A 13,515-nucleotide genomic window follows, 5' to 3' on the forward strand; every position below is an offset into this window, starting at 1 on the left:
CCATCACGACCTCAATGGCTGCTAACTAAAACGGTTTTGGCTGTAAAAACAGATGAGCTACACATGCAAACTTTGTGTCTGTCATGTTTTTGGACCATTACAAATGCGTTGGAATGTTTATCATTATGATTGGGTGTGTCTGGAACCCTAGCTATGTGAAAACGAGTGAACTTTTGAACAAAACCACAAACGTGGTGTCTATTTTAAACACATTGAAATGCTCTGATGTATGATTACATCTATCTAGAACACTCTAATATACACATTCCTATTGATACAGTATAGTATAGTATAGTATAGTATAGTATAGTATAGTATAGTATAGTATAGTAATATTATAGTATAGTATAGTATAGTATAGTATAGTATAGTATAGTATAGTATAGTACAGGGGTGGGCAATTATTTTTCCCAAGGGGCCACATGAGCAACTGAAAATATGTTGGAGGGCCGGGCCAAAAAGCTGAACTCAATTAAGCATAATACACATTTTATTTCTATATAAAAAGCAGTAAATTGCATTGTTTTGACAGCTGGTAATAGTGTATGTTATTATTTGGCAATGAAAAGGTGAGGTTGTCTTACAAAAATGTAATTTATTCAAGCAAAATATATTCAGAACATTGGTAAACAATATTTGACTCATTTCCAGTCACATTAACTAACACCAAATGGCATTTTGAGTTTCATATTCTGTTGAAACAAGGGTTTTCTTAGCTTTTTAAAGACATCACATCATCTTTGTAGCAATGTAGCCCAAATAGACAAGACAGCACTGAACTGTGCAGAACTGTGTAACTGTGTCCCAGTTATGTAGTTTTAATCATGCCTATACTAACAATTTAGTGTTTTTTCAGAACTGTGCAGAAAGAAAAAAAAAGGTGAACAATGGTAAACAATATTTGACTCATTTCTAGTCACATTAACACCAAATGGCATTTTGAGTTTCATATTCTGTTGAAACAAGGGTTTTCTTAGCTTTTTAAAGACATCACATCATCTTTGTAGCAATGTAGCCCAAATAGACAAGACAGCACTGAACTGTGCAGAACTGTGTAACTGTGTCCCAGTTATGTAGTTTTAATCATGCCTATACTAACAATTTAGTGTTTTTTCAGAACTGTGCAGAAAGAAAAAAAAATTGAAGTGTCCCAGTTCACTAGTTTTTATCATACATGGCTATATTTCCACATGTTAGTGTTCAGTTCTTTTTTTTCTTGTTCAGTGTGAGAAATCCAGTCTCTGTTGAGCTTTAACAAGTCCATCAAAGTCAGGTTGGATGTCTGAGGTGGAGATGCGAAGCAAAGCTGACAGGTGCTCATCAGTGAGAGAGGATCTGTACCTGGATTTGGTAAATGTCATCACTGAGAATGTTTGTTCACATATGTAGGTAGATCCAAAGAGAACCAACATCTTCTGAGCATGTTTCCTCATGTTTGGAAAGTTCTCCTCATTGAGAGCAGAGTAGAACTCTAGCAGGGATGCTGACTTAAAGTGCTCTTTCAGTAATGAATCAGACTGCAGGTCAATGAGTTCAAGTTGAACATCAGTGGGTGCATTATCCACACTGCAGGTAAAGGGAGAGGAAACCAAGTGCATTTCATCCTCAACCTTTTTGAAATCTTGAAATCGCCTTGAAAACTCATCATGCAGTGCTTCTAACATGGATGAGTACCTGCGGCGGTGATGAGCTGATGGTTTGACTTCTTTCAAGGTTTTCATGTTTTCAAGATTGTTGCTGCCCAGTTGCCTTGTAAATAACTGCAACTTTGTCATGAAAGCTTTCACATGGCTATGCATTTCATGAGCAAAAAGGCCCTTGCCTTGCAGTTTTGTGTTCAGTTCATTCATCAGTGCAGTCACATCAACAGCAAATGTTAAATCTGCCATCCAGTCCTTATCTGACAGCTCTGGGATGTCTTTGCCTTTCATCTCACAAAACGCTTTAATTTCTGTTTTCAGGTCCCAAAACCTTTTTAGCACTTTGCCCAGGCTGAGCCATCTGACAGCTGTGTGGTACCTGACGTCACTATGCTCACTCTCTTCCTCCTCCAAAAGTGAAACAAACTGCCTGTGATTCAATGCTCGTGCTCTGATGAAATTAACTGTTTTAGTAACAACATCAACAACATGGCTAAGTTTTAGCACTGACTTGCACAACGCTTGCTGATGTATAATACAATGTATAAACACCAATTTCTGCTCTGCGTCGAGTTCACTCACTTTATCTTGCATTCGTTTCAAAAGCCCGACATTTTTCCCCGTCAGATTTGGACAACCATCCGTTGTGACACCTGCCAGTCTGTCCCATTGCAGTCCCAGCTTGTCCATGGTGGCGGTTACCTCCGCGATCAGGTCACTCCCCGTTGTTGTTCCTTTCATTGGCCGCATTGCTGCCAGCTCCTCCGTAATCTTGAAGTCGCGCGTTATCCCCGGAGAAATATGTGCAGCTGGGCTGTGTCACGGATGTCACAGCTCTCATCCAAAGCCAAAGAAATAAAGTCAAAGCTTGCCACTTCACTTTGCAGCTGAAACTCCAGATTCTCTGCGATGTCCTCGACCCTTCTTGTCACCGTGCGCCTGGAGAGCGGGACTTTTTCAAACGCCTCTTTTTTCTCTGGGCATATTAGCGCTGCAGAGTCCACCATGCACTCTTTCACAAACTCCCCCTCCGAGAAAGGCTTACTGTTTTGGGCAATTTTGTGGGATATCACAAAGCTGGTTCTGGTCGCTGCATCCCTGGCTTCATGAAGCTTTGTAAAACAGCCTTGTTGTTTCTCTAGCTTCGCTTGCAAATCTTGTGATGTCCGCGCTCGTTCAGCATCAGTCAAGTTTTTGTATTTTTCTGAATGTTTCGTCTCGTAATGCCGACTTAAATTGTACTCCTTAAACACGGCGACATGCTCTCCACAAACTAAACACACCGGTTTACCTTTGACTTCAGTAAAGAAATATTTAGTAGTCCATATTTGATTGAATCCTCTGCATTCGGCATCCACCTTTCTTTTTTTGGCGTGAGCCGGCATTTTCGCATGTTCAGGGGTGACAAGGAAGCGAGACAGGTTGTCAATTATTTTCTGATTATCAAGTAATCTTTCCCGGGCCGGTCAGAGTCAGCCGGCGGGCCGTATTTGGCCCGCGGGCCGTACAATGCCCAGGTCTGGTATAGTACAGTACAGTACAGTACAGTACAGTACAGTACAGTACAGTACAGTACAGTACAGTACAGTACAGTACAGTACAGTACAGTATAGTATAGCATAGTAATAGTATAGATCTAGTCTAATGCCTTCATTAGAGCTATGGGACTGTTGTCTTCCTGCACTCGCATGAAATGCAGACCAGCCTCTCCTCTGTTGTGGAAATATAAATACGTTGTACCTATACTCACCAATACAAAGGCGGCTTGTGTTATTCTGGGTGCCTGCCATGCAATGGCAGAAACACAGGTTGAAATCCGCAACACATACTTAATCGTAATCGTAATAATCAAGACACGAAACTTTGACGTCTATGGCCGGCCGCACGGTTTACCAAAGCCCCACAATATATACATCGAAACTTGCGGCTCGGCCGGGAATGGTGTGCTTGTGCTTTTCTTTCCGTTTCGGGTTACCGTGCCGACGTAATTCGCAATAAACTATGCGAAAAATGCCCCATGCAAAGTCAATGGGGAAACGCGGGTAAAAACAGAAAACGACACGTTACTTTGGAGCCACATTGCTCTGGCATACTGTTACGTAGAAACATGATTCAAACCTCAAACAGCACACGAGGCCATCGACTTTGTTTTAGTTCAGACGGAATTCGAATACGTTGCACGGTTTGCCCGCTATCGCAGTTCAAAGTGTGTGTGGTCTGAGCAAAAATCTCGACTCACAGTGTCGCACGGCCAGAGAGAGAGCGGGTCAGAGGGACAAGCCAATGTGAAGACTGTAGCAAAATTCTCCGAACAAATCGTCCTCACGGCCAAAATATTAACTTTACACGCATGGGTTTCGGTAATTATGTAGCCACACTCGTCCTCTTTCACCCAATGTCACAACCACAGCCCATACATACGGTACGTGAACTACAGCCCTGAAAGCGACAGGTGTACCATCATAATGTTTCATGAAACTACATGTTAAATGCCTGAATGAGTCAGCATTTTTTTCATCACAAACACAATTTCTTAACTCGCTCGTATAACCAATTTTTTTATCGTACCAATACCACGATCGCACACGGCGTACCTTAATGTCTCGGGTCACTCACGGCGAAAACAAAAATCGCATTTGACTTTTACTTTTTGCGATAGAGCAATTTGTTCGGACATAGGTTCTCTCACTGAATCAGTGTGCTTTAAACTTTCAATAGTGGTTGCATTCGCATAGACTCAGCTCAGCTGAAAATGATACTTTGTTAATGATTCAAGATCAAGTTGACCACCTCTCACACACTCGCACACACGAACGCACACACACGCACGCACACACACACACATTGAAAGTCAATGAAAACAATCTGGGAAACACGTAACTCTGTCAAATGGACCCTTACAGCTCAGACATCTTAGCATTAACATGTTAGCATTAACATGTTAGCATTAGCATGTTAGCATGTTAGCATCTTAGCATTAGCATGTTAGCATTAGCATGTTAGCATGTTAGCATCTTAGCATTAACATGTTAGCATTAGCATGTTAGCATTAGCATGTCAGCATCTTAGCATTAGCATGTTAGCATTAGCATGTTAGCATGTTAGCATTAGCATGTTAGTATTAGCATGATAGCATGTTAGCATGATAGCATTAGCATGTTAGCATGTTAGCATTAGCATGTTAGCATGATAGAATTAGCATGTTAGCATTAGCATGTTAGCATTAGCATGTTAGCAGCATGTTAGCATTTTAGCATTAGCCTGTTAGCATTAGCATGTTAGAATTAAAATGTTAGCATGCTAGCATGTTAGCATGTTAGTATTAGCATGTTAGCATGTTAGAAGTATAATGTTGGTGGCAACGTAATGCGCAATAACTAAGACAAAATACCCCATTGAAAGTCAATGGGGAGACCTGGCTCACATGTAACCAAATGGACCCTTCTGAGAGGCTAAATGTCATCAAATGGTGGTCCGTGGCTCAAATGCTGCACAGACTTGGCAAGCTTCAGGCACCCAGAAACATTTCTTGAAATTTTGTTTCACACACACACACACACACACACACACACACACACGTCTGAAATAGTGTGACCCCTATGGCCGATATTGCTTAATCAGAACTTTCAAATGTAAGAAGGCAAAACGGCAGGAAGAATACGTTATTTAGCAAACATAGCTCTAATCAGAGATGCAGAAGACAGCATGTGACATTCATATTATTATTGAATCCATGCAGCTGTGTGGATTCTACACAACGTTTAAGAGGAAAAAACACCATCCTGAATGATGTAGATCTGACTATAATACTGTACAATAAATACATGTGTGGATTCTACACAACGTTTAAGAGGACAAAACACCATCCTGAATGATGTAGATCTGACTATAATACTGTACAATAAATACATGTGTGGATTCTACACAACGTTTAAGAGGACAAAACACCATCCTGAATGATGTAGATCTGACTATAATACTGTACAATAAATACATGTGTGGATTCTACACAACGTTTACCTGCAGTAGAGTCCTGAAACATTGTAACGGTCCGCCGACACAGGAGGGTCAGTCAGTCCTGAAACATTGTAACGGTCCGCCGACACAGGAGGGTCAGTCAGTCCTGAAACATTGTAACGGTCCGCCGACACAGGAGGGTCAGTCAGTCCTGAAACATTGTAACGGCCCGCCGACACAGGAGGGTCAGTCAGTCCTGAAACATTGTAACATTGTATGTTCCCTGAAGAATAATCCACAGTTTCAATAAATCCACGTTATTCCTTCTTTGCGTTGAGGAGAGGAGAATAATCCACCACCATATGGAGGTGGATCTGTAGTGAGGAGGGGACCTGTGTGTGTGTGTGTGTGTGTGTGTGTGCACCGCTAAACCAAACTGAACTTTTTTTCCTAAACCAACCCTCCTCCTCTTCCTCCTCCTCCTCTCTCTCACCACGTGACGTGCAGGGTGACCTGTGATTGGGTGTGAGGAGGAGACAGATAGCTAGGACCCTCCTCTTGACAACAAGCGTGTGTGTGTGTGTGTGTGTGTGTATGTGTGCGTGTGTGTGTGCGTGCGTGCGTGCGTGCGTGCGTGCGTGCGTGCGTGTGTGTGTGTGTGTGTGCGTGCGTGTGTGTGTGTTGGGTAGTGATTGGGTATGTCTACACCACAGCCTAAAAGATTTTCTGCAGCCGACACTTTCGGTTGTCGGCTGCCGACACTTTGACTTCTTCCGGGGCTTTGGGCGGTCCCCTACACGGAAGCCTATTTATGGCCTGTAGTCCTCTATTTCGAAGTGGGCGTGAGACTAGTGACAAGTGAGTGACAAGCTGTTGACACAGACAAAGGCGCATTCTAGTGTAGGCTATATGTTGCTGGATTGCTACTTGGCTATAGAGTCATGACTGTTTAGTCGACTGGTTAACGTACGTGCCTTTGGAACGGGGGGCCCGGGTTCACTTCCCGGCCGAGGCTACAATAGTTTTCTTTTCGGCAACTTGCGCGACGGCCAGCTTACATCTGACGCTCTCCTCCGCGGCAGATGTAAGCTGCCGACAAGCATGAAAATGAAGTTTGTCACCCGGCGGTGAGAAGGAGAAGGAGATTTTTGATTGATTGATTTAAATATTTATTAACAGTTTGCAGAATTACAATACATTTCAAGCACAAACTCAATACAAAGACTGTTAACTGTGAGTGGACGACCCAATTAAGCATTACACTTGTTTACAACAGGGTCCACATTGTTCAATTCATCAAAACATTTAGAGACGTACAAATAGACACTTCTATATAGTTAAAAAACAGAACAGGAATTAATCATAAAACAGTGTTCCCTGACCGGGAATTGAACCCGGGCCGCGGCGGTGAGAGCGCCAAACCTTAACCACTAGACCACCACAGAGAAGGATGTTGTTGATGATGATGAGAAGGCTGTGGAGGCTGAAGAGAACGGGCTATTTTATAAAGTATAAAGTTATTTTCAATGTCATGGATCAGGGTTACAGTAAATGACAATGTAATTCAGCCAGGGGTGCCATGGATGAAAAGATTACAGGGGTGATCTGAAGCAAACATGAGAACCACTGCTTTACATTTCTTCAGACGATTTTGGACAGACAATGGCTACGTTTACATGAGCAGTTAAATCCCCTTTTCATTCCGAATAGAAGTTCAATCCTATTAAACGTTGTTATGTAAACACCTACAAAAACTTACATCCGAATGAAAACGCTCGATGAAATCTAAAAACCATTCCGATGTCACTGGCCGGATTACTCTGATTTTCAATGCGATTGAAAGAAAATTGGACTCATGTATACAATGCTTCGGATGTAAATTCATTCTGGTCTTTCTGAGCATGCACATTTCCATTGCGCTCCAACTCCAAGGCGCTCATAAGCCTCATATCCAAGGCGCGCCGAGGAGTTTGCACATAACGAGCGACCCGACAATAATAATCAGTGTGTTGCGTGCCCTGGCCGTGCTGTAGATAATAAAGTAGGCTACACATAAAAACGAGATGATCACCTTCCCAGCAGATCGGGGAGCCGCAGCAGGTGGGGTAAATAAAAGACGGTAAACATAATATGTCCGTCCCTATCCAAGCAGCAGCCTCAAAACTACTGCGGAATGAAATGGGGTCATACCTATGTTCCCTCAGCCCTATGTTCCCTCAGCCCCGAGGTGCGCTGCGGGTCGGGAGAGGGTTGCGGTTAGGTTTAGGTGTCTGCCCCGGGGGTGCGCTGCGGGTCGGGAGAGGGTTGCGGTTAGGTTTAGGTGTCTGCCCCGGGGGAGGTTAGGGTTAGGGTGAGGGAGGAGGTAGGTTGTCGTAGACTGAGGGAACATAGAGCTGAGGGAACATAGGTACGGTCCCAATGAAATGATGGGATTTCAAAGTGTTGTCTTTCATCTGAAAGTCACAATGAATGAACTGCCGATATTTTATGTGTCCAACAGATGGCGTAGTTTCACGTGTATTAACATGTATCATGTCTTCTATCACTTCTCCATATAAACACTCATTCGGAATGACCATTTCCCATGTAAACTCACGGCAAAAAACATTACATCAGATGTATTTTATTCAGAAGTATTTATTCGGAATGATCACCCTTCATGTAAACGTAGCCATTGTTACTTTGAGGTGCCCAGATATCTCCCTGTATCCCTCGACATTCACAAGTTCCTCCCAGGGGCGTTTGGGTATGTGAAAGAATAAAACTCCAATTGAAACTCCGCCCGTAGATGGCCTGCAGGCTGCATCTGTTCCATTGGCAGCATATCACTGCCGGGTGACACACTGCTTGTCGGCAGCTTACATCTGCCGCAGAGGAGAGCGTCAGCTGTAGGCTGGCCGTCGCGCAAGTCGTCGGCGGAAGTGGAGCATTTTCTCCATCCACCAGCTGTCTAAAAACCCGGTTTTTCGGCTGCCGACAGCCGAGACTGTCGGCTGCGGAAAATCTTTTAGGCTATGGTGTGGAAACAAGGATTGATTGTTACACTTCTTCACCACTGGTGCAAAAACTACTTCTAAGTATCTAAGTATAAAAGTATTGATTTGGCATCAAAATGTGCTTTAAGCAGTGGTTCCCAAAGTGGGGTCCGGGGACCCCCAGGGGTCCTTGAGGGAGTTCCAGGGGGTCCCCAGGTAAATCATAGTTAGGAACCAAATGAACCCTTATGGGTCTGTACCAGGGGGGCAGTCAGACAGATATTTTGTGAAGCCACTGACGAAATCGGGATTTCCTGAAAGTTCATATAATGGCCTGTTGTGGCGCTGTCATTGGGCCCAAAAACCCCATATCTCCATAGAGGTCCATGTATTTGGGCCCAACTTCACCTAGACTGTATTACCTTAATAAACATGAATACTTTCTGCTTCCAGTCACTATTTTAAAGTCTCATTTCTAATGTCATAATATTATTTTTGGAAAATCATGGTACCATTTATTAAAGAAATGACCATAAAGTTGCGTATGTTCTGAGGGGCGTGGCTACCGTTACAGTCTATGATCGGGATTCCCCACCCACTGGAGTAAAAATAAAAACCAACGAAGAAGAAGGGGGGAAGTCCCGCCTCGTTGTCTGGGCCAGCCAATGGGCCAGCTGGGCTCAAACGGAGCCAGTCAATGGCCAGCTGGGCCCAAACGGATCTAGACAAATAAATCTAGACAAACGGATCTATTTTACGTTCATGTTAGACCCGGGGAACGCTTTGTCCATATTTTTTACAGTCTATGGTCTGTACCTCTGAGAGGTCCATTTGGTTCCATTTTGTACACTCTCAGAGTTAACTCAATATAAATTGGGGGTCCCAGAGATAGAAATGCCATCAAAGTCCACACCCACAACACCAGAGGGAGTGCAACGAACCATGTACAACCCAGATTCGGCACAAACAAGGGACTAAATTATTTTCGCTCCTATGCCACCAAAATGTGGAACGCCCTACCAACAGTCATTAAGACATGTGAATCCCTTGACTCCTTCAAAACCGCTCTCAAAGGGCACCTACGGACGGCCGCAAATCGAAAATGGCCCCCGTAAAATCTGAATAACTAGACTACAATGTCAGGAAGGGACTAGTGGACAGGAGATCCAGTATAAGTCATTTTACACTCAATGCTGAAAACAGCAGATCTACAAGCTCACAATGTGTCGTGCTGCGACACGTTGTGAGATTGTAGATCGGCTATTTTCAGCAAGTGTAAAATCAATGTTCACAATCGCCAGACATTTTTAATTTGTGTGAATTTCAGCCTCTGTGGGGGGTATTTATATGCAAATATCATGACCAATGGCATTGAAATGGCATTGCAATGAACATCACTGATGACGTTTAGGTGAAAAAAGAACAGAAAATAATAATAATAATTTAGTAATTAATTAAAATAAAATTGTTGCTAAAAAGCAACGCTGGGTCTTAGAGGGTAAAAATCCTTGATGCTTAAAGCTCCCACTGACTGGAACAATCTACCGGTTCATATTCAGCCTATAACTTATTTTAGGTTGTTTAAAACAGCGCTGTGAGACCCCCTGTTCACGCTTTGACCAATCATCACTATAACAGAATCATTAACATGTCTATTAAGCAGACAATTGTTCAAGTCGCTCCGGTCCGAGTCCAAGTCGAGTCCCAAGTCATTTGGTCCCAAGTCCAAGTCGAGTCCCAAGTCAAACCAAACCCTCAGGTCCGAGTCCCAAGTCGAGTCCCAAGTCATTTGGTCCCAAGTCCAAGTCGAGTCCCAAGTCAATCCAACCCTCAGGTCCGAGTCCCAAGTCGAGTCCCAAGTAATTTGGTCCCAAGTCGAGTCCCAAGTCTTTCTGTTGTGGGCAAGTCAAGCCGAGTCACAAGTCGAGTCACAAGGTTGTGTCAAGTCTAGGCATGCCACGGTATGAGATTTTACAGTATGGTACGGTGCCGGTATTGATAACCTATACCTCGGTATTCCACTGTATTTATATTAAATAAAAATCAATAAAAAAAAGATTGCCCCCCCCACCTATGTCTAGTGACTACCCCCACCTCCTTATAAGCCCTTCTTTGTTCCCCAACCTGCAGGCATACATATCTTATTTTTTTATGATAATTAGAATTTTGTTATTTGTCATGTGACTTAATGATTATGAATTGATTACCCAGGACCGAATGGAAACAAGACAGCAAGGACTTTTTTCAGTGATCCCTTTTTGGTCAGTGTTTGACTGTACCCTATACTCAGGGCTGCACATAAGTGGTGCGCCACGGCGCATGCGTCGTCAAAATTCAAAATGCGCTGTCAATCAAGCGCTTCTGCGTACCAACAGCTGGGGCCGCCCAGAATGATTACTTTGGCCAGAATACACACTAGTAAATTCTGTGGCGAGAGCGTTTCCCACCGACTGCCACTCAAAGTGGCTACTGGCCAATCACAGCACGTCTTGCGAGAGTGCACTGGCCAATTGTGGCCAATCACAGCGCATTCTTACTCCAACGAGGGAGGTTCCAAACCATGAATGCTGCTGGATTTTTCTACGGAGAAAGTTACCTGACACATTATTCTTACAGTATTACAGCCAAACTCTCGTCAAAATGTCCAAGAAGCAAGTGCCATTAAGTAACTATTTTGGTGTTCCAGCACCACCACCTCCAGAGAGACGCCAGACGGAACCACCACCTGAACCGCACAGAAAACGTGTGTTTGCGGAAAAGTGGTTGGATGATGTCGGCTGGCTCCAAACTAATGCTGAGCGCAGCGAGATGTGGTGCAAACTATGCCGTGAGCATCGATAAGAACTGCACCTTTTATACAGGGATAAATAATTTCAGTCACCCAGCTTTTGATAAGCACGAGAAAAGCAAAGAGCACGTAGTTGAAAAAATTAATAACTATCATAACAATAGTGGAGTGGGAGGAGTGCAAAGCATTGCGGACTGGCACTGCTGCTGCACAACATGAAGCTTATCAACATGACAACAGCGTGTCCCGACATACTGTCCCTTATTATCGTAAAGTCGGGTTAGTGTACACTGTTTATTTTGCACCGAGGAGCCATGTGTGTCTGACTGTCTGACTCTGTGTTGACTGTGTACTGTACGTCGCCTCGGCTAAAAACAAGAGGGAAGCCTGACGTATGCTTCGCCGTACGACGTGTCGTATGTTAAACAAATAGCTGATCTGCAAGCTCACAACGTGTCACCTCCGCAACACGTTGTGAGCTAGTAGATCAGCTATTTAAATAAAATAAATAAAAAGTATCTAAATATTGCTTTGATGCTCATATTATCCGTAGGAAGTATTAAGAAGTTTGTATTAGAATATGCATATAGCCTAGGGCTGGAATACACATGGACCTAGGCTATAGCTGCAATTTGCAACTCTAGATTTTTTTTTAATAATGGGATGAATCTAGAGTTGCAATACTCTCCATTGACTCCCCAGTCCCCACTTATCCAATAAATATTGTTTTGCTATAAGTTATTCATGCTTCCCTCTTTTATCCATCCGGCGAGACGGGTCGCCGCATTTTAGGAGCACCAAGTAACTCCTCCAGGTGCTCCTCTGAGTACTAGACCAAATAAGTTGTGTGCAGCCCTGCCTATACTGATACATTTCTGCCAATAAAGTATTCAATCAATGGATCAATAGATATTCCCCACTGTATTTCACTGTACTATGGCTCCCCCTAATGGCCGTTTTGTACCCTTTACGCTTTAGCAGAGGTAGTGCAATCTGCGCATGCTCACAACTGTCACTGTATGCCTCTGTGTTGACACTATAGTTCACACTTAGTTAGTACATATGGAAATATGGAATATACAATTGGATCTGTCTTTCAGCAATACTAACTCAAAGGTAGGAAGCAACTTTTCAATCTACTGCAGCTGTGTGGTGAAAATAAATGTTTTGCCTTAGTGTGCGAGTGGAGTTGCTTTGCATATGCGCAGCATGCTGCCCACCAACGTTGTATTCAAATACCGTATGCTCGGAAACAAAACAAGTCACGAGTCATCTTGTCTCGAGTCGAGTCGAGTCGGGAGTCATTGGCTAGCAAGTCGGAGTCGAGTCTCAAGTCTCGTTGGTCTTTTACCTTCCAAGTCCGAGTCGCAAGTCTTTACATTCAAAGTCCGAGTCAAGTCGCAAGTCGTCAAATATGCGACTCGAGTCTGACTCGAGTCGAGTCACTATGACTCGAGTCCAATTGTCTGCTATTAAGTATAACCAATGATCCATTTAAGGACTCTGTGATTTACCATCATAATAGTCCTACATTAAAGGTATATTCAGTGATTTCACTCAAAAAACCTTAGGTTTCGTTTTTGGCTGTGGGACCCAGCCTTTCGTCCAATCAGGATAGAGAGTCAAAAACGAAACCTAAGGTTTTTTGACCCCCAGGGGTTAACTGGGGACAGGGAGGAACTCCTTATATGGCCAGCACACTCTATAGTAGGGAGGATTATCACAACAAAACAAAAAAATAAGTGATATTTGAATTAAGTGAAATCACTGAATATACCTTTAACTAAACATGACCAAATCATTTACACAGTTTACAGACTAAACAGTAACAGACACATGCTAAACATAATTACTCAGAATGACACATGACTCAGAATAGATTTAAACTCTAGCCCACATGACTCAGAATAGATTTAAACTCTAGCCTACATGACTCAGAATAATTTAAACTCTAGCCCACATGACTCAGAATAGATTTAAACTCTAGCCCACATGACTCAGAATAGATTTAAACTCTAGCCCACATGACTCAGAATAGATTTAAACTCTAGCCCACATGACTCAGAATAGATTTAAACTCTAGCCCACATGACTCAGAATAGATTTAAACTCTATAGCCCACATGACTCTATTCAAACTATATGGTGGACATACC

Source organism: Protomyctophum parallelum (genome assembly GCF_964188405.1).
Source record: "Protomyctophum parallelum genome assembly, chromosome: 20".
Classification (NCBI taxonomy): Eukaryota; Metazoa; Chordata; class Actinopteri; order Myctophiformes; family Myctophidae; genus Protomyctophum; species Protomyctophum parallelum.